Here is a 25167-nt window from a genome sequence, read left to right on the forward strand (position 1 = left end):
GGATTTTTATTATTATTAGGGCCCGAGCACCGAATGGTGAGAGGCCCTATTGAATCTGTAAGGATTTTTATTATTATTATTATTATTATTATTTCCCTTTGGGGGGCTTTTTCAGGGTCTAGACATGCTCAAAAAGTTATGAAACTTTGCAGGAAATTCAAGGTCTGCGGATATTTTAGTATTCTGGAGTAATTGGAATTGGGCGTGGCAAAATGGCTCTACAGCGCCCCCTGGAACCAGCCCCTAGGTTTCCACATAACGGATTTTCATCAAAATCTGGATATAGGTGTATCGTGACCAGTCATGAAAAAAAGTCTCATGGAGCATTATGAAAAACGCAACAGGAAGTCCGCCATTTTGCTTTTAGTGGCCATTTTGGCAATATCCCACATTTTTACTTTTACGTACTTGTCCCAGGGCTTTCATCAGATCAACTTCAAATTCAGATGAGTGTCATCACAACAAGATAGAGATAAAAAATGATTGAGGGATTTTTTTTTTATCACACCGTGTGACCGTGGCATGGCGTTAAAAATTGGTTACACGCCATCAAAACACGGGCATCTGTATCTCGGACATACATGTTCCAATCAAGTCCAAACTAGACATGTAAGACAATAGTCCCCGCCTGATGACATCTATGCATAAATGATGACTTAAAACCGCAGCGCCCCCTGGTGGCAACAGGAAATGTCTTGTTTTTTGCTTGTCTTACATTTGGATGAATTTCTCCTCATCCACTGACCTCAACCATGTCAAACTGTATCAAATGGGTCCCAAGACATTGACAATGAAGACGTAAGATTACCGTGACTTTTCGTCAAACGCCATATGAATGGCGTGGCATTAAAGTTCATCAACTCGCCGTGAAACACGAAATTGCTGTAACTTCAGTGTTCATGATTCTATCTCTCTCAAACTACATGTGTGTAACAACAGCCCCCCCCTGAAGATATTCATATGGTTTTAAGAAATGGGCGTGGCAAAAAAACTGACCAGCGCCCCCTATAGGGCAACCCCGGCACTACGATGGCCGACATTTATACAAATCTATCGGGACATGTGTCGTTTCATAACAAACAAAAAAATATCTTGGATAGGTATGCTTGACCAAACAGGGAGGCCGCCATTTTGGATTAAGTGGCCATTTTTTTTCCATATTCCACATTTTTACTTGATGCACTTGTCCCAGGGCTTTCATCAGATTAACTTCAAATTAAGATCAGTGCCATCACAACAAGATGGAGATAAAAAGTGATTAAGAGATTGACCTTTCGTCACACCGTGTGACCGTGGCGTGGCGTCTTGAGTTTGATTAAACGCCATCAAAACACGAGGTTCTGTATCTCGGACATACATTGTCCAATCGAGTCCAAACTAGACATGTAAGACAAGGGTGCCATCCTGATGACATCTACACAGAAATTATGACTTGAAATTACAGCGCCCCCTGGTGGCTACAGGAAGTGACATGTTTTATACTTTGATGAACTGCTCCTGGCTGATTTACAATATACAGCTCAAATCAGATCAGTCAGGTCATTAGATCATGGTCAGAATTGTGACGTTTCCTCAAACCGTGTAAACATTGAGGTGCGGCGAAGGATCATCCTTCGCCAAAGGACACGATGTTTTCATAACTCCACTGTGCATTGTCCTATCACTACCAAACTTCTGTCACATGATAAGAGTACAAGCCTGAACAGCTCTATGTGTCAATATTTCCTCAGTGTCATAGCGCCACCTACTGATTCGCCAGGAAACAGGAAGTACTTTGTTAATCCACTCTGCATTATCCAACCGGCTCCAAACTACTGACCTATGATCACAATACTGATCTGAACAGCTCCACATATAAATATTAGATCAGGGTCATAGCGCCACCTACTGATCAGTGTGAAAATTAAGTTGTGTTAACATTGTCCAATTGACACAAAATTGCTCACGCTACATCAGAGCGCCTACATGAACAGATATATATGTCTGTGCGTAATAATAGTGATGGCGCCACCTACTGGCAAACCTACTGCCGCAGAGCGCAAAACGCATGCAACGTGGAGAAGTGCATGCTCGATCGATGATGTGCGCTTGGTCATCGATCGCTCTCTCCACCGACCGCAACAGGCTTCAACGTGCGGGTGCTCGGGCCCGCAAGTGCTACAACGTAGCCCTAGTTATTAGGGCCCGAGCACCGAATGGTGAGAGGCCCTATTGAATCTGTAAGGATTTTTATTATTATTATTATTATTATTATTATTATTATTTCCCTTTGGGGGGCTTTTTCAGGGTCTAGACATGCTCAAAAAGTTATGAAACTTTGCAGGAAATTCAAGGTCTGCGGATATTTTAGTATTCTGGAGTAATTGGAATTGGGCGTGGCAAAATGGCTCTACAGCGCCCCCTGGAACCAGCCCCTAGGTTTCCACATAACGGATTTTCATCAAAATCTGGATATAGGTGTATCGTGACCAGTCATGAAAAAAAGTCTCATGGAGCATTATGAAAAACGCAACAGGAAGTCCGCCATTTTGCTTTTAGTGGCCATTTTGGCAATATCCCACATTTTTACTTTTACGTACTTGTCCCAGGGCTTTCATCAGATCAACTTCAAATTCAGATGAGTGTCATCACAACAAGATGGAGATAAAAAATGATTGAGGGATTTTTTTTTTATCACACCGTGTGACCGTGGCATGGCGTTAAAAATTGGTTACACGCCATCAAAACACGGGCATCTGTATCTCGGACATACATGTTCCAATCAAGTCCAAACTAGACATGTAAGACAATAGTCCCCGCCTGATGACATCTATGCATAAATGATGACTTAAAACCGCAGCGCCCCCTGGTGGCAACAGGAAATGTCTTGTTTTTTGCTTGTCTTACACTTGGATGAATTTCTCCTCATCCACTGACCTCAACCATGTCAAACTGTATCAAATGGGTCCCAAGACATTGACAATGAAGACATAAGATTACCGTGACTTTTCGTCAAACGCCATATGAATGGCGTGGCATTAAAGTTCATCAACTCGCCGTGAAACACGAAATTGCTGTAACTTCAGTGTTCATGATTCTATCTCTCTCAAACTACATGTGTGTAACAACAGCCCCCCCCCTGAAGATATTCATATGGTTTTAAGAAATGGGCGTGGCAAAAAAACTGACCAGCGCCCCCTATAGGGCAACCCCGGCACTACGATGGCCGACATTTATACAAATATATCGGGACATGTGTCGTTTCATAACAAACAAAAAAATATCTTGGATAGGTATGCTTGACCAAACAGGGAGGCCGCCATTTTGGATTAAGTGGCCATTTTTTTTCCATATTCCACATTTTTACTTGATGCACTTGTCCCAGGGCTTTCATCAGATTAACTTCAAATTAAGATCAGTGCCATCACAACAAGATGGAGATAAAAAGTGATTAAGAGATTGACCTTTCGTCACACCGTGTGACCGTGGCGTGGCGTCTTGAGTTTGATTAAACGCCATCAAAACACGAGGTTCTGTATCTCGGACATACATTGTCCAATCGAGTCCAAACTAGACATGTAAGACAAGGGTGCCATCCTGATGACATCTACACAGAAATTATGACTTGAAATTACAGCGCCCCCTGGTGGCTACAGGAAGTGACATGTTTTATACTTTGATGAACTGCTCCTGGCTGATTTACAATATACAGCTCAAATCAGATCAGTCAAGTCATTAGATCATGGTCAGAATTGTGACGTTTCCTCAAACCGTGTAAACATTGATGTGCGGCGAAGGATTTTCCTTCGCCAAAGGACACGATGTTATCATAACTCCACTGTGCATTGTCCTATCACTACAAAACTTCTGTCACATGGTCAGAGTCCAAGCCTGAACAGCTCTATGTGTCAATATTTCCTCAGTGTCATAGCGCCACCTACTGATTCGCCAGGAAACAGGAAGTACTTTGTTAATCCACTCTGCATTATCCAACCGGCTCCAAACTACTGACCTATGATCACAATACTATTCTGAACAGCTCCACATATAAATATTAGTTCAGGGTCATAGCGCCACCTACTGATCAGTGTGAAAATTAAGTTGTGTTAACATTGTCCAATTGACACAAAATTGCTCACGCTACATCAGAGCGCCTACATGAACAGATATATATGTCTGTGCGTAATAATAGTGATGGCGCCACCTACTGGCAAACCTACTGCCGCAGAGCGCAAAACGCATTTAACGTGGAGAAGTGCATGCTCGATCGATGATGTGCGCTTGGTCATCGATCGCTCTCTCCACCGACCGCAACAGGCTTCAACGTGCGGGTGCTCGGGCCCGCAAGTGCTACAACGTAGCCCTAGTTATTATTATTTCCCTTTGGGGGGCTTTTTCAGGGTCTAGACATGCTCAAAAAGTTATGAAACTTTGCAGGAAATTCAAGGTCTGCGGATATTTTAGTATTCTGGAGTAATTGGAATTGGGCGTGGCAAAATGGCTCTACAGCGCCCCCTGGAACCAGCCCCTAGGTTTCCACATAACGGATTTTCATCAAAATCTGGATATAGGTGTATCGTGACCAGTCATGAAAAAAAGTCTCATGGAGCATTATGAAAAACGCAACAGGAAGTCCGCCATTTTGCTTTTAGTGGCCATTTTGGCAATATCCCACATTTTTACTTTTACGTACTTGTCCCAGGGCTTTCATCAGATCAACTTCAAATTCAGATGAGTGTCATCACAACAAGATGGAGATAAAAAATGATTGAGGGATTTTTTTTTTATCACACCGTGTGACCGTGGCATGGCGTTAAAAATTGGTTACACGCCATCAAAACACGGGCATCTGTATCTCGGACATACATGTTCCAATCAAGTCCAAACTAGACATGTAAGACAAGAGTCCCCGCCTGATGACATCTATGCATAAATGATGACTCAAAACCGCAGCGCCCCCTGGTTGCAACAGGAAATGTCTTGTTTTTTGCTTGTCTTACACTTGGATGAATTTCTCCTCATCCACTGACCTCAACCATGTCAAACTGTATCAAATGGGTCCCAAGACATTGACAATGAAGACATAAGATTACCGTGACTTTTCGTCAAACGCCATATGAATGGCGTGGCATTAAAGTTCATCAACTCGCCGTGAAACACGAAATTGCTGTAACTTCAGTGTTCATGATTCTATCTCTCTCAAACTACATGTGTGTAACAACAGCCCCCCCCTGAAGATATTCATATGGTTTTAAGAAATGGGCGTGGCAAAAAAACTGACCAGCGCCCCCTATAGGGCAACCCCGGCACTACGATGGCCGACATTTATACAAATCTATCGGGACATGTGTCGTTTCATAACAAACAAAAAAATATCTTGGATAGGTATGCTTGACCAAACAGGGAGGCCGCCATTTTGGATTAAGTGGCCATTTTTTTTCCATATTCCACATTTTTACTTGATGCACTTGTCCCAGGGCTTTCATCAGATTAACTTCAAATTAAGATCAGTGCCATCACAACAAGATGGAGATAAAAAGTGATTAAGAGATTGACCTTTCGTCACACCGTGTGACCGTGGCGTGGCGTCTTGAGTTTGATTAAACGCCATCAAAACACGAGGTTCTGTATCTCGGACATACATTGTCCAATCGATTCCAAACTAGACATGTAAGACAAGGGTGCCATCCTGATGACATCTACACAGAAATTATGACTTGAAATTACAGCGCCCCCTGGTGGCTACAGGAAGTGACATGTTTTATACTTTGATGAACTGCTCCTGGCTGATTTACAATATACAGCTCAAATCAGATCAGTCAAGTCATTAGATCATGGTCAGAATTGTGACGTTTCCTCAAACCGTGTAAACATTGATGTGCGGCGAAGGATTTTCCTTCGCCAAAGGACACGATGTTATCATAACTCCACTGTGCATTGTCCTATCACTACAAAACTTCTGTCACATGGTCAGAGTCCAAGCCTGAACAGCTCTATGTGTCAATATTTCCTCAGTGTCATAGCGCCACCTACTGATTCGCCAGGAAACAGGAAGTACTTTGTTAATCCACTCTGCATTATCCAACCGGCTCCAAACTACTGACCTATGATCACAATCCTGAATAGAACAGCTCCATATATGAATATTAGTTCAGGATCATAGCGCCACCTATTGATCAGTGTGAAAATTAAGTTGCGGAAACATTGTCCGATTGACACAAAATTTCTCACGCTACATCAGAGCGCCTACTTGAACAGATCTATATGTCTGTGCGTAATAATAGTGATGGCGCCACCTACTGGCAAACCTACTGCCGCAGAGCGCAAAACGCATGCAACGTGGAGAAGTGCATGCTCGATCGATGATGTGCGCTTGGTCATCGATCGCTCTCTCCACCGACCGCAACAGGCTTCAACGTGCGGGTGCTCGGGCCCGCAAGTGCTACAACGTAGCCCTAGTTCTTATTATTATTAGGGCCCGAGCACCGAATGGTGAGAGGCCCTATTGAAATTGTAGGCATTATTCTTATTATTATTAGGGCCCGAGCACCGAATGGTGAGAGGCCCTATTGAATCTGTAAGGATTTTTATTATTATTATTATTATTATTATTATTATTATTATTATTTCCCTTTGGGGGGCTTTTTCAGGGTCTAGACATGCTCAAAAAGTTATGAAACTTTGCAGGAAATTCAAGGTCTGCGGATATTTTAGTATTCTGGAGTAATTGGAATTGGGCGTGGCAAAATGGCTCTACAGCGCCCCCTGGAACCAGCCCCTAGGTTTCCACATAACGGATTTTCATCAAAATCTGGATATAGGTGTATCGTGACCAGTCATGAAAAAAAGTCTCATGGAGCATTATGAAAAACGCAACAGGAAGTCCGCCATTTTGCTTTTAGTGGCCATTTTGGCAATATCCCACATTTTTACTTTTACGTACTTGTCCCAGGGCTTTCATCAGATCAACTTCAAATTCAGATGAGTGTCATCACAACAAGATGGAGATAAAAAATGATTGAGGGATTTTTTTTTTATCACACCGTGTGACCGTGGCATGGCGTTAAAAATTGGTTACACGCCATCAAAACACGGGCATCTGTATCTCGGACATACATGGTCCAATCAAGTCCAAACTAGACATGTAAGACAAGAGTCCCCGCCTGATGACATCTATGCATAAATGATGACTTAAAACCGCAGCGCCCCCTGGTGGCAACAGGAAATGTCTTGTTTTTTGCTTGTCTTACACTTGGATGAATTTCTCCTCATCCACTGACCTCAACCATGTCAAACTGTATCAAATGGGTCCCAAGACATTGACAATGAAGACATAAGATTACCGTGACTTTTCGTCAAACGCCATATGAATGGCGTGGCATTAAAGTTCATCAACTCGCCGTGAAACACGAAATTGCTGTAACTTCAGTGTTCATGATTCTATCTCTCTCAAACTACATGTGTGTAACAACAGCCCCCCCCTGAAGATATTCATATGGTTTTAAGAAATGGGCGTGGCAAAAAAACTGACCAGCGCCCCCTATAGGGCAACCCCGGCACTACGATGGCCGACATTTATACAAATCTATCGGGACATGTGTCGTTTCATAACAAACAAAAAAATATCTTGGATAGGTATGCTTGACCAAACAGAGAGGCCGCCATTTTGGATTAAGTGGCCATTTTTTTTCCATATTCCACATTTTTACTTGATGCACTTGTCCCAGGGCTTTCATCAGATTAACTTCAAATTAAGATCAGTGCCATCACAACAAGATGGAGATAAAAAGTGATTAAGAGATTGACCTTTCGTCACACCGTGTGACCGTGGCGTGGCGTCTTGAGTTTGATTAAACGCCATCAAAACACGAGGTTCTGTATCTCGGACATACATTGTCCAATCGAGTCCAAACTAGACATGTAAGACAAGGGTGCCATCCTGATGACATCTACACAGAAATTATGACTTGAAATTACAGCGCCCCCTGGTGGCTACAGGAAGTGACATGTTTTATTATTCTTATTATTCTCCGAACAATGAATTGGCTTTTTGAGGGCTTCAACGTGCTCAAAAAGTTTTTAAACTTTCCAGTAAATTAGAGAGTGGTGAAAATTTACGTAATCTGGAGTATTTGGAAATGGGCGTGGCAAAACGGCTCAACAGCGCCCCCTGGAACCAGCCCTTAGGTTTCCACATAAGCGATTTTCACCAAAATCTAGACACTGGTGTAACGTGAATAATCATAGAAAAAAGTCTCTTGGAGCATTATGAAAAACGCAACAGGAAGCCCGCCATTTTGGATTTAGTGGCCATTTTGGCCAAATTCCACATTTTTAGTTTAATGTACTTGTCGTAGAGCTTTCATCAGATCAACTTAAAAATTAGACGTGTGTCATCACAACAAGATTGAGAAAAAAAATGATCAACGGAATTTTTTTCCGTCACTTCGTGTGACCGTGGCGTGTCGTCAAAGTTTGGTTCCACGCCATCAAAACACGAGCATCTGTATCTCAAACATACATGGTCCAATCAAGTCCAAACTAGACATGTAAGAGAAGAGTCCCGGCCTGATGACATCTACACAGAAATAATGACTTAAAATCACAGCGCCCCCTGGTGGCACCAGGAAATGTCTTGTTTTTTGCTTGTCTTACACTTGGATGTATTCCTCCTCATCCACTGACCTCAACCATGTCAAACTGTATCAAATGGGTCTCAAGACATTGATAATGAAGGCATAAGATAACTGTGCCTTTTCGTCAAACGCCATATTAATGGGGTGGCATCAAAGTTCATCAACTCGCCGCAAAACACGAAATTGCTCTAACTTCAGTGTTCATGGCTCTATCTCACTCAAACTAAATGTGTGCAACAACATCCCCCCCCTGAAGATTTTCATATGGTTTTAAGGAATGGGCGTGGCAAAATAACTGACTAGCGCCCCCTAACGGGCAGCCCCGGCACTACGATTGGCCGACATGTACAAAAATCGATTTGGGCATGTGTCTTTTCATAACAAACAAATAAGTCTCTTGGATAGATATGCTAGACTAAACAGGAAGCCCGCCATTTTGGATTTAGTGGCCATTTTAGCCCTATTCCACATTTTTACTTTGATTTACTTGTCGTAGAGCTTTCATCAGATAAACTTCAAATTCAGATGAGTGTCATCACAACAAGATTGAGATAAAAACTGATTAAGGGATTTCTTTCCCTTCACACCGTGTGACCGTGGCATGGGGTTAAAGTTTGGTTACACGCCATAAAAACACGAGCATCTGTATCTCGAACATACATGGTCCAATCAAGTCCAAACTAGACATGTAAGACAAGAGTTTCGGCCTGATGACATCTACACAGAAATTATGACTTGAAATCACAGCGCCCCCTGGTGGCAACATGAATTGACATGTTTTATTCTTTGATGAACTGCTCCTGGCTGTTTTAAGATATACAGCTCAAATGAGCTCAGTCAAGTCATTGAATCAAGGTCAGAATTGTGACATTTCCTCAAACCATTTAAACATTGAGGTGCGGCGAAGGATCATCCTTCGCCAAAGGACACGATGTTTTCATAAGTCCACTGTGCATTGTCCTATCACTACCAAACTTCTGTCACATGATAAGAGTACAAGCCTGAACAGCTCTATGTGTCAATATTTCCTCAGTGTCATAGCGCCACCTACTGATTATCCATGAAACAGGAAGTACTTTGTTAATCCACACTGCCTTATCCAACTGGCTCCAAACTTCTGACCTATGATCACAATCCTGATCTGAACAGCTCCATATATAAACATTAGTTCACGGTCATAGCGCCACCTACTGATCAGTGTGAAAATTACACTGTGGTAAAATATTCCAATTGACACGAAACTGCTCACGCTACATCAGAGCGGCTACTTGAACAGATCTATAAGTCTGTGTGTAATAATAGTGATGGCGCCACCTACTGGCAAACCTACTGCCGCAGAGCGCAAAACGCATGCAACGTGGAGAAGTGCATGCTCGATCGATGATGTGCGCTTGGTCATCGATCGCTCTCTCCACCGACCGCAACAGGCTTCAACGTGCGGGTGCTCGTTAGGGCCCGAGCACCGAATGGTGAGAGGCCCTATTGAATCTGTAAGGATTTTTATTAGGGCCCGAGCACCGAATGGTGAGAGGCCCTATTGAATCTGTAAGGATTTTTATTATTAGGGCCCGAGCACCGAAATCGGTGGGAGGCCCTATTGAAATTGAAATGATTATTATTATTATTATTATTATTATTTTTCTTAGCTTAAATGAATTGGCTTTTTGAGGGCTTTAATGTGCTCAAAAAGTTGTAGGAGTTTGCAGTAAATTCGAAGGCGGCGAAAATTTACGTATTCTGGAGTATTTTGAAAAGGGCGTGGCAAAATGGCTCAAGAGCGCCACCTACGGAAAAGCCCCTCATTTAGCATTCACCGATCCTCAAAAAAAACAAAGACTATTGTGTATCATGACTAGATGCACAAAAAAGTCCATCAGTGCATTATGAATAACGCAACAGGAAGCCCGCCAGTTTGACTTTAGTGGCCATTTTGGTCATATTCGAAATTTTTTGTTTTAAGTACTCCTCCTACAGCTTTCATCAAATCAACTTACAATTTAGACGATCGTCATCACAACAAAATGGAGATCTAAAGTTATTGAAGGATTAAGTTTTAGCAAAACCGTCTGACCGTGGTGTGACCTCAAAATTTGATTAAACGCCATCAAAACACGGGCTCCTGTATCTTGGACATATTTTGTCCAATCGAGTCCAAACTATACACATAAGACAAGAGTCGCGACCTGAAGACATCGGTACAGAAATCGTGACTTAAAATCACAGCGTCCCCTGGTGGCAACAGCAAATGTCTTGTTTTTCTATGTGTTACAGTTTGATTCACTACTCGTAGGGCCTTCATTAAATCAACGTAAAAATTTGATGCATGTGTTCAAAACAAGATCTAAAGTTAACGAAATTGCAACTTTTCATAATACTGTGTGACCGTGGTGTGGCTTCCAGTTTGAGGTATGAAAACATCTATATCTGGCAGATGTGCTGCAATATTTAGTCACTAGATGGCAGTGTCAGACCATAGTTTGTGTTATCTATGCATTAACAGACTGTGTTTACAGGGTGGCCAACTTTAGAGGAGAATTAAACCTTTTACAGCATTGCTCAAACTTTGGTTTTAGTCTCAATCGCTAAGTTCTTCCTTCATGACAACTCTGAGGGGGGTAAATTTGTTTTTAACTTCCTTGTTTAAGCGATATAGATGTTTGAAATTCACGTGACGCCACAGTGTAAGCTGTGCTGTGTGTTGTGAGTTCGGCTTTAACCAGGTACAAGTGAACGCCTCATGAAATGGCTTACACCCACATACCCAGTAAATTACACACTTTGATGTTCTGCTCCTTCTCCTGACGGTCACGGTAACGATGTCTGCGCCTCCGTTTCTGTGGTAAGTCACGTTAAGTATTTTATTTCGATGTGATTCGCAGGGTGCCTTTGAATCAGCCGTGATAGCTAAGGGACGCTAATCCGAGAGCTACATACCAGCTCAGTGTATATCAACGGGTTCGATGCGAATGCCAGCTGTTACCGAAACAACCGCCATGAACCCAGGTCCACCAAGCAGAGATAAGCGTTCGTTTATAAGGATGAATCTGAGACAGAAGACTGTGTGTCGGCTTCTTTTTCGCTAGCGCCGGAGGCTAACTAGCTCGCTAACAAGCAAGCTAACAATATCTTCGCATGGGTGCAGTAACTGTTCTTCGACTCGATTGGGGTTATTACCGACAAACACCGACATGAAACGACATGAGCGGGTCCACCCAGCAGATATAAGCGTTACTTTATGCGGATGACTCTGAGACAGGAGACTGTGTGTCGGCTTGTAAGTTAGTTTCGCTAGCGGGCTAGCGATGCTAACTGAAACCTGAGAAACCTGAGTGTTTAAAGTCACATCTGCATTGCAAGAGCAGCTGTTCAAAGGAGCAGTACGTGTCCTAAAGCTCTTTCTTCAGAGTAGTGTTGTAACGTGTTACAGTGAAAAGTAACCGTGTCTCCCACCTTCAGTATTTAAATCGTTAATCTCAGACAGACTTCACTGAATTCTTTTGTTAAATATGAGTAAATCATAGCCTTGTAACTTTACTAGAACAGACAGTGTCATACAGAATTGTAGGCTAATATGCACTACCTATTTCCTAAGCTGAAATGATTATGATCTGATTAACTTTGAATTCATATTTTATTATTACCATGTAAAAGTCTGTTAAGCAGATAACATGGCACATGTATGACTTAACATATCTGTGTATTTGTGTTCAATGTTCCTCTAGGATGTCCAGCGTGAGACACAACTTGAATCCAACCAGACTGAACACTGACTCCAGGTACAGACCTGTTTTCATTACTTACACAGTATTGCACATAATACATAATGTGTTAAATTATAATGCAATACTTTTAATGTGAAATAGCTCCATACTAAACATTCATTGTCATGGTAGTGCACGTTTTAATCCAAAAGCATATTCAAATACATAGTTGAATATCCACCGAAAATAAGAATACACACTTTGTTCATATGTAACTCTTTCTCTATAATTATGACATACTTTCATGTTTCCTATCATTTCATTAGGGACGGACGAGCCTGAAGGACACAGCTGTGATGACCATGTTCTGTCTCTTATGACAAAGCAGAAATATAAAACACTGGGTTCTTATCTAAAGTGTATCAAATCAGATCTCCACCATGTTGCTGCTGAGGACATCAGGTGCTGCAGTTCTTCATCTATGAAGATGAAAAAACTCACTGTTAAAGAATGTTTTGTGTTGTGTATGAAGCACAACAGATTTCAGATAGAACCGTTGTACTGTGGTCTGGGTTTGTATCCTAATGGTTAAATGCACATATTTTAAGTCGCTTTTGATAAAAGTACTGAAAGAAATACAACATTGTAAAAATAGATAAAATGTCTTTCTACCTCATCTGTAATATTCAAGGTGATAATCTCCCACAGAGCTATTGATAACAGTCCACATCAAGTCTCTCCACTTCCCTCAGTGTGAAAACATAATTATATAATTAATTTGAGAACTGTTTACAACACTTATGTGTGGAGATTATACTCATATCTAAACTGTCATATTCACTGTAAAACTCCATGACAGGCTAAATAAACGCGGTGGGAATAGTAATGGTGGATATAATATATTGTAACTTTACTAGAACAGACAGTGTTCATAGAGAATTTGAAAATGATGTACACTACCTATTTCCTAAGATGAAATGATTATGATCTGATTATTTTTATGTTTCCTCTCATTTTATTAGGGACGGACGAGCCTGAAGGACACAGCTGTGATGACCAATTGACCATGTTTTGTCTCTTATGGCAAAGCAGAAATATTAAACACTGGGTTCTTATCTAAAGTGTATCAAATCAGAAAGCAAAAGATACACATTGTTGTAATAAGTTTCTATTATTTTAACCAACCATAATAAAGATAGAAATGAATTGTTATCCATGACAATGAGCAATGACTGTTACCACTAAACAGTTGCAGGCCATCTTATTTAAGGGAGGAATTTAGAAGTGTTGTGTAGCTTCTGATGATGATGCAGTCGTCCACGTGTTGACCACCATGTTGCTGCTGACGACGTCAGGTGCTGCAGTTCCTCATCTATAAAGAGAAGAAACGCACTGTTAAAGAATGTTTTGAGTTGTGTATGAAGCACAACAGATTTCAGATAGAACCGTTGTACTGTGGTCTGGGTTTGTATCCTAATGGTTAAATGCACATATTTTAAGTCGCTTTTGATAAAAGTACTGAAAGAAATACAACATTGTAAAAATAGATAAAATGTCTTTCTACCTCATCTGTAATATTCAAGGTGATAATCTCCCACAGAGCTATTGATAACAGTCCACATCAAGTCTCTCCACTTCCCTCGGTTTGAAAACATAATTATATAATTAATTTGAGAACTGTTTACAACACTGATGTGTGGAGATTATAATCATATCTAAACTGTCATATTCACTTTAAAACTCCATGACAGGCTAAATAAACGCGGTGGGAATAGTAATGGTGGATATACCAGCCTTCAACAGAATAATGGTGAAACATAGTTACTATCACATGCAACTTACACGTGTAGCATATTGATATTAACTTATTATAATAAAACATAAAGTCTCAACCAAACATACGACCCTGCAGCTAACTTGCTTCAATCTGTTCATTAGACGTGTTAAATAAACGGTAACTTTTATAACAGTTTTATATTAAAAAAGCCTTGCGGCATGTAAGCATATGATGATAGATAAAGCAATAGGTTTTGTTGTAGTATAGTTTCAAGGTTACTTACCTCTAGTTCATAGAGCCTCCTGCTGGCTACAGTAAGTGAAGCGATAGTCCTTGCCGCAGTGCCCAAACGCATGCAACGCAGAGACGAGCGCTTCTCATTGAACGTTCTCTCTTCACCGACCGCAACAGACTTGAAATTGCCTGTGCTCGGGCCCGTTAGTGCTACAACGTAGCCCTAGTTATTAGGGCCCGAGCACCGAATGGTGAGAGGCCCTATTGAAATTGTAGGCATTATTAGGGCCCGAGCACCGAATGGTGAGAGGCCCTATTGAAATTGTAGGCATTATTCTTATTATTATTATTCTTATTATTCTCCGAACAATGAATTGGCTTTTTGAGGGCTTCAACATGCTCAAAAAGTTTTTAAACTTTCCAGTAAATTAGAGAGTGGTGAAAATTTACGTAATCTGGAGTATTTGGAAATGGGCGTGGCAAAACGGCTCAACAGCGCCCCCTGGAACCAGCCCTTAGGTTTCCACATAAGCGATTTTCACCAAAATCTAGACACTGGTGTAACGTGAATAATCATAGAAAAAAGTCTCTTGGAGCATTATGAAAAACGCAACAGGAAGCCCGCCATTTTGGATTTAGTGGCCATTTTGGCCAAATTCCACATTTTTAGTTTAATGTACTTGTCTTAGAGCTTTCATCAGATCAACTTAAAAATTAGACGCGTGTCATCACAACAAGATTGAGAAAAAAAATGATCAACGGAATTTTTTTCCGTCACTTCGTGTGACCGTGGCGTGTCGTCAAAGTTTGGTTCCACGCCATCAAAACACGAGCATCTGTATCTCGAACATACATGGTCCAATCAAGTCCAAACTAGACATGTAAGAGAAGAGTCCCGGCTTGATGACATCTACACAGAAATAATGACTTAAAATCACAGCGCCCCCTGGTGGCACCAGGAAATATCTTGTTTTTTGCTTGTCTTACACTTGGATGTATTCCTCCTCATCCACTGACCTCAACCATGTCAAACTGTATCAAATGGGTCTCAAGACATTGATAATGAAGGCATAAGATAACTGTGCCTTTTCGTCAAAGGCCATATTAATGGCGTGGCATCAAAGTTCATCAACTCGCCGCGAAACACGAAATTGCTCTAACTTCAGTGTTCATGGCTCTATCTCACTCAAACTAAATGTGTGCAACAACATCCCCCCCCTGAAGATTTTCATATGGTTTTAAGGAATGGGCGTGGCAAAATAACTGACTAGCGCCCCCTAACGGGCAGCCCCGGCACTACGATTGGCCGACATGTACAAAAATCGATTTGGGCACGTGTCTTTTCATAACAAACAAATAAGTCTCTTGGATAGATATGCTAGACTAAACAGGAAGCCCGCCATTTTGGATTTATTGGCCATTTTAGCCCTATTCCACATTTTTACTTTGATTTACTTGTCGTAGAGCTTTCATCAGATCAACTTCAAATTCAGATGAGTGTCATCACAACAAGATTGAGATAAAAACTGATTAAGGGATTTCTTTCCCTTCACACCGTGTGACCGTGGCGTGGGGTTAAAATTTGGTTACACGCCATCAAAACACGAGCATCTGTATCTCGAACATACATGGTCCAATCAAGTCTAAACTAGACATGCAAGACAAGAGTTCCGGCTTGATGACATCTACACAGAAATTAGGACTTGAAATTACAGCGCCCTCTGGTGGCAACATGAAGTGACATGTTTTATACTTTGATGAACTGCTCCTGGCTGCTTTAAGATATACAGCTCAAATGAGCTCAGTCAAGTCATTGAATCAAGGTCAGAATTGTGACATTTCCTCAAACCATGTAAACATTGATGTTTGGCGAAGGATCATCCTTCGCCAAAGGACACGATGTTTTCATAAGTCCACTGTGCATTGTCTTATCACTACCAAACTTCTGTCACATGATAAGAGTACAAGCCTGAACAGCTCTATGTGTCAATATTTCCTCAGTGTCATAGCGCCACCTACTGATTCGCCAGGAAACAGGAAGTACTTTGTTAATCCACTCTGCATTATCCAACCGGCTCCAAACTACTGACCTATGATCACAATACTGATCTGAACAGCTCCACATATAAATATTAGTTCAGGGTCATAGCGCCACCTACTGATCAGTGTGAAAATTCAGTTGTGTTAACATTGTCCAATTGACACAAAATTGCTCACGCTACATCAGAGCGCCTACATGAAGAGATCTATATGTCTGTGCGTAATAATAGTGATGGCGCCACCTACTGGCAAACCTACTGCCGCAGAGCACAAAACGCATGCAACGTGGAGAAGTGCATGCTCGATCGATGATGTGCGCTTGGTCATCGATCGCTCTCTCCACCGACCGCAACAGGCTTCAACGTGCGGGTGCTCGGGCCCGCAAGTGCTACAACGTAGCCCTAGTTCTTATTATTAGGGCCCGAGCACCGAATGGTGAGAGGCCCTATTGAATCTGTAAGGATTTTTATTATTATTATTATTATTATTATTATTATTATTATTATTTCCCTTTGGGGGGCTTTTTCAGGGTCTAGACATGCTCAAAAAGTTATGAAACTTTGCAGGAAATTCAAGGTCTGCGGATATTTTAGTATTCTGGAGTAATTGGAATTGGGCGTGGCAAAATGGCTCTACAGCGCCCCCTGGAACCAGCCCCTAGGTTTCCACATAACGGATTTTCATCAAAATCTGGATATAGGTGTATCGTGACCAGTCATGAAAAAAAGTCTCATGGAGCATTATGAAAAACGCAACAGGAAGTCCGCCATTTTGCTTTTAGTGGCCATTTTGGCAATATCCCACATTTTTACTTTTACGTACTTGTCCCAGGGCTTTCATCAGATCAACTTCAAATTCAGATGAGTGTCATCACAACAAGATGGAGATAAAAAATGATTGAGGGATTTTTTTTTTATCACACCGTGTGACCGTGGCATGGCGTTAAAAATTGGTTACACGCCATCAAAACACGGGCATCTGTATCTCGGACATACATGTTCCAATCAAGTCCAAACTAGACATGTAAGACAATAGTCCCCGCCTGATGACATCTATGCATAAATGATGACTTAAAACCGCAGCGCCCCCTGGTGGCAACAGGAAATGTCTTGTTTTTTGCTTGTCTTACACTTGGATGAATTTCTCCTCATCCACTGACCTCAACCATGTCAAACTGTATCAAATGGGTCCCAAGACATTGACAATGAAGACATAAGATTACCGTGACTTTTCGTCAAACGCCATATGAATGGCGTGGCATTAAAGTTCATCAACTCGCCGTGAAACACGAAATTGCTGTAACTTCAGTGTTCATGATTCTATCTCTCTCAAACTACATGTGTGTAACAACAGCCCCCCCCTGAAGATATTCATATGGTTTTAAGAAATGGGCGTGGCAAAAAAACTGACCAGCGCCCCCTATAGGGCAACCCCGGCACTACGATGGCCGACATTTATACAAATCTATCGGGACATGTGTCGTTTCATAACAAACAAAAAAATATCTTGGATAGGTATGCTTGACCAAACAGGGAGGCCGCCATTTTGGATTAAGTGGCCATTTTTTTTCCATATTCCACATTTTTACTTGATGCACTTGTCCCAGGGCTTTCATCAGATTAACTTCAAATTAAGATCAGTGCCATCACAACAAGATGGAGATAAAAAGTGATTAAGAGATTGACCTTTCGTCACACCGTGTGACCGTGGCGTGGCGTCTTGAGTTTGATTAAACGCCATCAAAACACGAGGTTCTGTATCTCGGACATACATTGTCCAATCGAGTCCAAACTAGACATGTAAGACAAGGGTGCCATCCTGATGACATCTACACAGAAATTATGACTTGAAATCACAGTGCCCCCTGGTGGCAACATGAAGTGACATGTTTTATACTTTGATGAACTGCTCCTGGCTGCTTTAAGATATACAGCTCAAATGAGCTCAGTCAAGTCATTGAATCAAGGTCAGAATTGTGACATTTCCTCAAACCATTTAAACGTTGAGGTGCGGCGAAGGATCATCCTTCGCCAAAGGACACGATGTTTTCATAAGTCCACTGTGCATTGTCCTATCACTACCAAACTTCTGTCACATGATAAGAGTACAAGCCTGAACAGCTCTATGTGTCAATATTTCCTCAGTGTCATAGCGCCACCTACTGATTCGCCAGGAAACAGGAAGTACTTTGTTAATCCACTCTGCATTATCCAACCGGCTCCAAACTACTGACCTATGATCACAATACTGATCTGAACAGCTCCACATATAAATATTAGATCAGGGTCATAGCGCCACCTACTGATCAGTGTGAAAATTAAGTTGTGTTAACATTGTCCAATTGACACAAAATTGCTCACGCTACATCAGAGCGCCTACATGAACAGATATATTTATTATTATTATTAGGGCCCGAGCACCGAATGGTGAGAGGCCCTATTGAAATTGTAGGCATTATTCTTATTATTATTATTCTTATTATTCTCCGAACAATGAATTGGCTTTTTGAGGGCTTCAACGTGCTCAAAAAGTTTTTAAACTTTCCAGTAAATTAGAGAGTGGTGAAAATTTACGTATTCTGGAGTATTTGGAAATGGGCGTGGCAAAATGGCTCAACAGCGCCCCCTGGAACCAGCCCCTAGGTTTCCACATAAGCGATTTTCCCCAAAATCTAGACACTGGTGTAACGTGACTAATCATAGAAAAAAGTCTATTGAAGCATTATGAAAAATGCAACAGGAAGCCCGCCATTTTGGATTTAGTGGCCATTTTGGCCAAATTCCACATTTTTACTTTAATGTACTTGTCGTAGAGCTTTCATCAGATCAACTTAAAAATTAGACGGGTGTCATCACAACAAGATTGAGAAAAAAAATTATCAACGGAATTTTTTTCCGTCACTTCGTGTGACCGTGGCGTGAAGTCAAAATTTGGTTCCACGCCATCAAAACACGTGTATCTGTATCTCAAACATACATGGTCCAATCAAGTCCAAACTAGACATGTAAGAGAAGAGTCCCGGCCTGATGACATCTACACAGAAATAATGACTTAAAATCACAGCGCCCCCTGGTGGCACCAGGAAATGTCTTGTTTTTTGCTTGTCTTACTTTTGGATGTATTCCTCCTCATCCACTGACCTCAACCATGTCAAACTGTACCAAATGGGTCTCAAGACATTGATAATGAAGGCATAAGATAACTGTGACTTTTCGTCAAACGCCATATTAATGGCGTGGCATCAAAGTTCATCACCTCGCCGTGAAACACGAAATTGCTTTAACTTCAGTGTTCATGGTTCTATCTCACTCAAACTACATGTGTGCAACAACATCCCCCCCCTGAAGATTTTCATATGGTTTTAAGGAATGGGCGTGGCAAAATAACTGACTAGCGCCCCCTAACGGGCAGCCCCGGCACTACGCTTGGCCGACATGTACAAAAATCGATTTGGGCATGTGTCTTTTCATAACAAACAAATAAGTCTCTTGGATAGATATGCTAGACTAAACAGGAAGCCCGCCATTTTGGATTTATTGGCCATTTTAGCCCTATTCCACATTTTTACTTTGATTTACTTGTCGTAGAGCTTTCATCAGATCAACTTCAAATTCAGATGAGTGTCATCACAACAAGATTGAGATAAAAACTGATTAAGGGATTTCTTTCCCTTCACACCGTGTGACCGTGGCGTGGGGTTAAAATTTGGTTACACGCCATCAAAACACGAGCATCTGTATCTCGAACATACATGGTCCAATCAAGTCTAAACTAGACATGCAAGACAAGAGTTCCGGCTTGATGACATCTACACAGAAATTAGGACTTGAAATTACAGCGCCCTCTGGTGGCAACATGAAGTGACATGTTTTATACTTTGATGAACTGCTCCTGGCTGCTTTAAGATATACAGCTCAAATGAGCTCAGTCAAGTCATTGAATCAAGGTCAGAATTGTGACATTTCCTCAAACCATGTAAACATTGATGTTTGGCGAAGGATCATCCTTCGCCAAAGGACACGATGTTTTCATAAGTCCACTGTGCATTGTCTTATCACTACCAAACTTCTGTCACATGATAAGAGTACAAGCCTGAACAGCTCTATGTGTCAATATTTCCTCAGTGTCATAGCGCCACCTACTGATTCGCCAGGAAACAGGAAGTACTTTGTTAATCCACTCTGCATTATCCAACCGGCTCCAAACTACTGACCTATGATCACAATACTGATCTGAACAGCTCCACATATAAATATTAGTTCAGGGTCATAGCGCCACCTACTGATCAGTGTGAAAATTCAGTTGTGTTAACATTGTCCAATTGACACAAAATTGCTCACGCTACATCAGAGCGCCTACATGAAGAGATCTATATGTCTGTGCGTAATAATAGTGATGGCGCCACCTACTGGCAAACCTACTGCCGCAGAGCACAAAACGCATGCAACGTGGAGAAGTGCATGCTCGATCGATGATGTGCGCTTGGTCATCGATCGCTCTCTCCACCGACCGCAACAGGCTTCAACGTGCGGGTGCTCGGGCCCGCAAGTGCTACAACGTAGCCCTAGTTCTTATTATTAGGGCCCGAGCACCGAATGGTGAGAGGCCCTATTGAATCTGTAAGGATTTTTATTATTATTATTATTATTAGGGCCCGAGCACCGAAAGGTGAGAGGCCCTATTGAAATTGTAAGGATTTTTATTATTATTATTATTTCCCTTCGGGGGGCTTTTTCAGGGTCTAGACATGCTCAAAAAGTTGTTAAACTTTGCAGGAAATTCAAGGTCTGCGGACAATTTAGTATTCTGGAGTAATTTGAATTGGGCGTGGCAAAATGACTCAACAGCGCCCCCTGGAACCAGCCCCTAGGTTTCCACATAAGCGATTTTCCCCAAAATCTAGACACTGGTGTAACGTGACTAATCATAGAAAAAAGTCTATTGGAGCATTATGAAAAACGCAACAGGAAGTCCGCCATTTTGCTTTTAGTGGCCATTTTGGCAATATCCCACATTTTTACTTTTACGTACTTGTCCCAGGGCTTTCATCAGATCAACTTCAAATTCAGATGAGTGTCATCACAACAAGATGGAGATAAAAAATGATTGAGGGATTTTTTTTTTTATCACACCGTGTGACCGTGGCATGGCGTTAAAAATTGGTTACACGCCATCAAAACACGGGCATCTGTATCTCGGACATACATGTTCCAATCAAGTCCAAACTAGACATGTAAGACAATAGTCCCCGCCTGATGACATCTATGCATAAATGATGACTTAAAACCGCAGCGCCCCCTGGTGGCAACAGGAAATGTCTTGTTTTTTGCTTGTCTTACACTTGGATGAATTTCTCCTCATCCACTGACCTCAACCATGTCAAACTGTATCAAATGGGTCCCAAGACATTGACAATGAAGACATAAGATTACCGTGACTTTTCGTCAAACGCCATATGAATGGCGTGGCATTAAAGTTCATCAACTCGCCGTGAAACACGAAATTGCTGTAACTTCAGTGTTCATGGTTCTATCTCTCTCAAACTACATGTGTGTAACAACAGCCCCCCCCTGAAGATATTCATATGGTTTTAAGAAATGGGCGTGGCAAAAAAACTGACCAGCGCCCCCTATAGGGCAACCCCGGCACTACGATGGCCGACATTTATACAAATCTATCGGGACATGTGTCGTTTCATAACAAACAAAAAAATATCTTGGATAGGTATGCTTGACCAAACAGGGAGGCCGCCATTTTGGATTAAGTGGCCATTTTTTTTCCATATTCCACATTTTTACTTGATGCACTTGTCCCAGGGCTTTCATCAGATTAACTTCAAATTAAGATCAGTGCCATCACAACAAGATGGAGATAAAAAGTGATTAAGAGATTGACCTTTCGTCACACCGTGTGACCGTGGCGTGGCGTCTTGAGTTTGATTAAACGCCATCAAAACACGAGGTTCTGTATCTCGGACATACATTGTCCAATCGAGTCCAAACTAGACATGTAAGACAAGGGTGCCATCCTGATGACATCTACACAGAAATTATGACTTGAAATTACAGCGCCCCCTGGTGGCTACAGGAAGTGACATGTTTTATACTTTGATGAACTGCTCCTGGCTGATTTACAATATACAGCTCAAATCAGATCAGTCAAGTCATTAGATCATGGTCAGAATTGTGACGTTTCCTCAAACCGTGTAAACATTGATGTGCGGCGAAGGATTTTCCTTCGCCAAAGGACACGATGTTATCATAACTCCACTGTGCATTGTCCTATCACTACCAAACTTCTGTCACATGGTCAGAGTCCAAGCCTGAACAGCTCTATGTGTCAATATTTCCTCAGTGTCATAGCGCCACCTACTGATTCGCCAGGAAACAGGAAGTACTTTGTTAATCCACTCTGCATTATCCAACCGGCTCCAAACTACTGACCTATGATCACAATACTGATCTGAACAGCTCCACATATAAATATTAGTTCAGGGTCATAGCGCCACCTACTGATCAGTGTGAAAATTAAGTTGTGTTAACATTGTCCAATTGACACAAAATTGCTCACGCTACATCAGAGCGCCTACATGAACAGATATATATATCTGTGCGTAATAATAGTGATGGCGCCACCTACTGGCAAACCTACTGCCGCAGAGCGCAAAACGCATGCAACGTGGAGAAGTGCATGCTCGATCGATGATGTGCGCTTGGTCATCGATCGCTCTCTCCACCGACCGCAACAGGCTTCAACGTGCGGGTGCTCGGGCCCGCAAGTGCTACAACGTAGCCCTAGTTATTATTATTATTATTATTATTTCCCTTTGGGGGGCTTTTTCAGGGTCTAGACATGCTCAAAAAGTTATGAAACTTTGCAGGAAATTCAAGGTCTGCGGATATTTTAGTATTCTGGAGTAATTGGAATTGGGCGTGGCAAAATGGCTCTACAGCGCCCCCTGGAACCAGCCCCTAGGTTTCCACATAACGGATTTTCATCAAAATCTGGATATAGGTGTATCGTGACCAGTCATGAAAAAAAGTCTCATGGAGCATTATGAAAAACGCAACAGGAAGTCCGCCATTTTGCTTTTAGTGGCCATTTTGGCAATATCCCACATTTTTACTTTTACGTACTTGTCCCAGGGCTTTCATCAGATCAACTTCAAATTCAGATGAGTGTCATCACAACAAGATGGAGATAAAAAATGATTGAGGGATTTTTTTTTTATCACACCGTGTGACCGTGGCATGGCGTTAAAAATTGGTTACACGCCATCAAAACACGGGCATCTGTATCTCGGACATACATGTTCCAATCAAGTCCAAACTAGACATGTAAGACAATAGTCCCCGCCTGATGACATCTATGCATAAATGATGACTTAAAACCGCAGCGCCCCCTGGTGGCAACAGGAAATGTCTTGTTTTTTGCTTGTCTTACACTTGGATGAATTTCTCCTCATCCACTGACCTCAACCATGTCAAACTGTATCAAATGGGTCCCAAGACATTGACAATGAAGACATAAGATTACCGTGACTTTTCGTCAAACGCCATATGAATGGCGTGGCATTAAAGTTCATCAACTCGCCGTGAAACACGAAATTGCTGTAACTTCAGTGTTCATGATTCTATCTCTCTCAAACTACATGTGTGTAACAACAGCCCCCCCCTGAAGATATTCATATGGTTTTAAGAAATGGGCGTGGCAAAAAAACTGACCAGCGCCCCCTATAGGGCAACCCCGGCACTACGATGGCCGACATTTATACAAATCTATCGGGACATGTGTCGTTTCATAACAAACAAAAAAATATCTTGGATAGGTATGCTTGACCAAACAGGGAGGCCGCCATTTTGGATTAAGTGGCCATTTTTTTTCCATATTCCACATTTTTACTTGATGCACTTGTCCCAGGGCTTTCATCAGATTAACTTCAAATTAAGATCAGTGCCATCACAACAAGATGGAGATAAAAAGTGATTAAGAGATTGACCTTTCGTCACACCGTGTGACCGTGGCGTGGCGTCTTGAGTTTGATTAAACGCCATCAAAACACGAGGTTCTGTATCTCGGACATACATTGTCCAATCGAGTCCAAACTAGACATGTAAGACAAGGGTGCCATCCTGATGACATCTACACAGAAATTATGACTTGAAATCACAGTGCCCCCTGGTGGCAACATGAAGTGACATGTTTTATACTTTGATGAACTGCTCCTGGCTGCTTTAAGATATACAGCTCAAATGAGCTCAGTCAAGTCATTGAATCAAGGTCAGAATTGTGACATTTCCTCAAACCATTTAAACGTTGAGGTGCGGCGAAGGATCATCCTTCGCCAAAGGACACGATGTTTTCATAAGTCCACTGTGCATTGTCCTATCACTACCAAACTTCTGTCACATGATAAGAGTACAAGCCTGAACAGCTCTATGTGTCAATATTTCCTCAGTGTCATAGCGCCACCTACTGATTCGCCAGGAAACAGGAAGTACTTTGTTAATCCACTCTGCATTATCCAACCGGCTCCAAACTACTGACCTATGATCACAATACTGATCTGAACAGCTCCACATATAAATATTAGATCAGGGTCATAGCGCCACCTACTGATCAGTGTGAAAATTAAGTTGTGTTAACATTGTCCAATTGACACAAAATTGCTCACGCTACATCAGAGCGCCTACATGAACAGATATATTTATTATTATTATTAGGGCCCGAGCACCGAATGGTGAGAGGCCCTATTGAAATTGTAGGCATTATTCTTATTATTATTATTCTTATTATTCTC

The 25167-nt window shown here is 41.7% G+C and overlaps 1 protein-coding gene and 1 long non-coding RNA gene across 2 annotated transcripts in view; one reads left to right on the forward strand and one right to left on the reverse strand.

Annotated features, from left to right (window-relative positions):
- The window catches only part of LOC128454490 (deleted in malignant brain tumors 1 protein), a 142254-nt gene that overhangs the window by 53032 nt on the left and 64055 nt on the right, over positions 1-25167 (reverse strand). The gene's annotated exons all lie outside the window — the stretch shown is intronic.
- On the forward strand, positions 10191-14510 carry LOC128454908 (uncharacterized). Its single transcript, XR_008341656.1, has 4 exons — positions 10191-11454; positions 12338-12391; positions 12643-12778; positions 13339-14510. It is a non-coding gene; the product is annotated as an uncharacterized LOC128454908 (long non-coding RNA).

This window comes from Pleuronectes platessa, chromosome 13, assembly GCF_947347685.1.
Source record: "Pleuronectes platessa chromosome 13, fPlePla1.1, whole genome shotgun sequence".
Taxonomy (NCBI): domain Eukaryota; kingdom Metazoa; phylum Chordata; class Actinopteri; order Pleuronectiformes; family Pleuronectidae; genus Pleuronectes; species Pleuronectes platessa.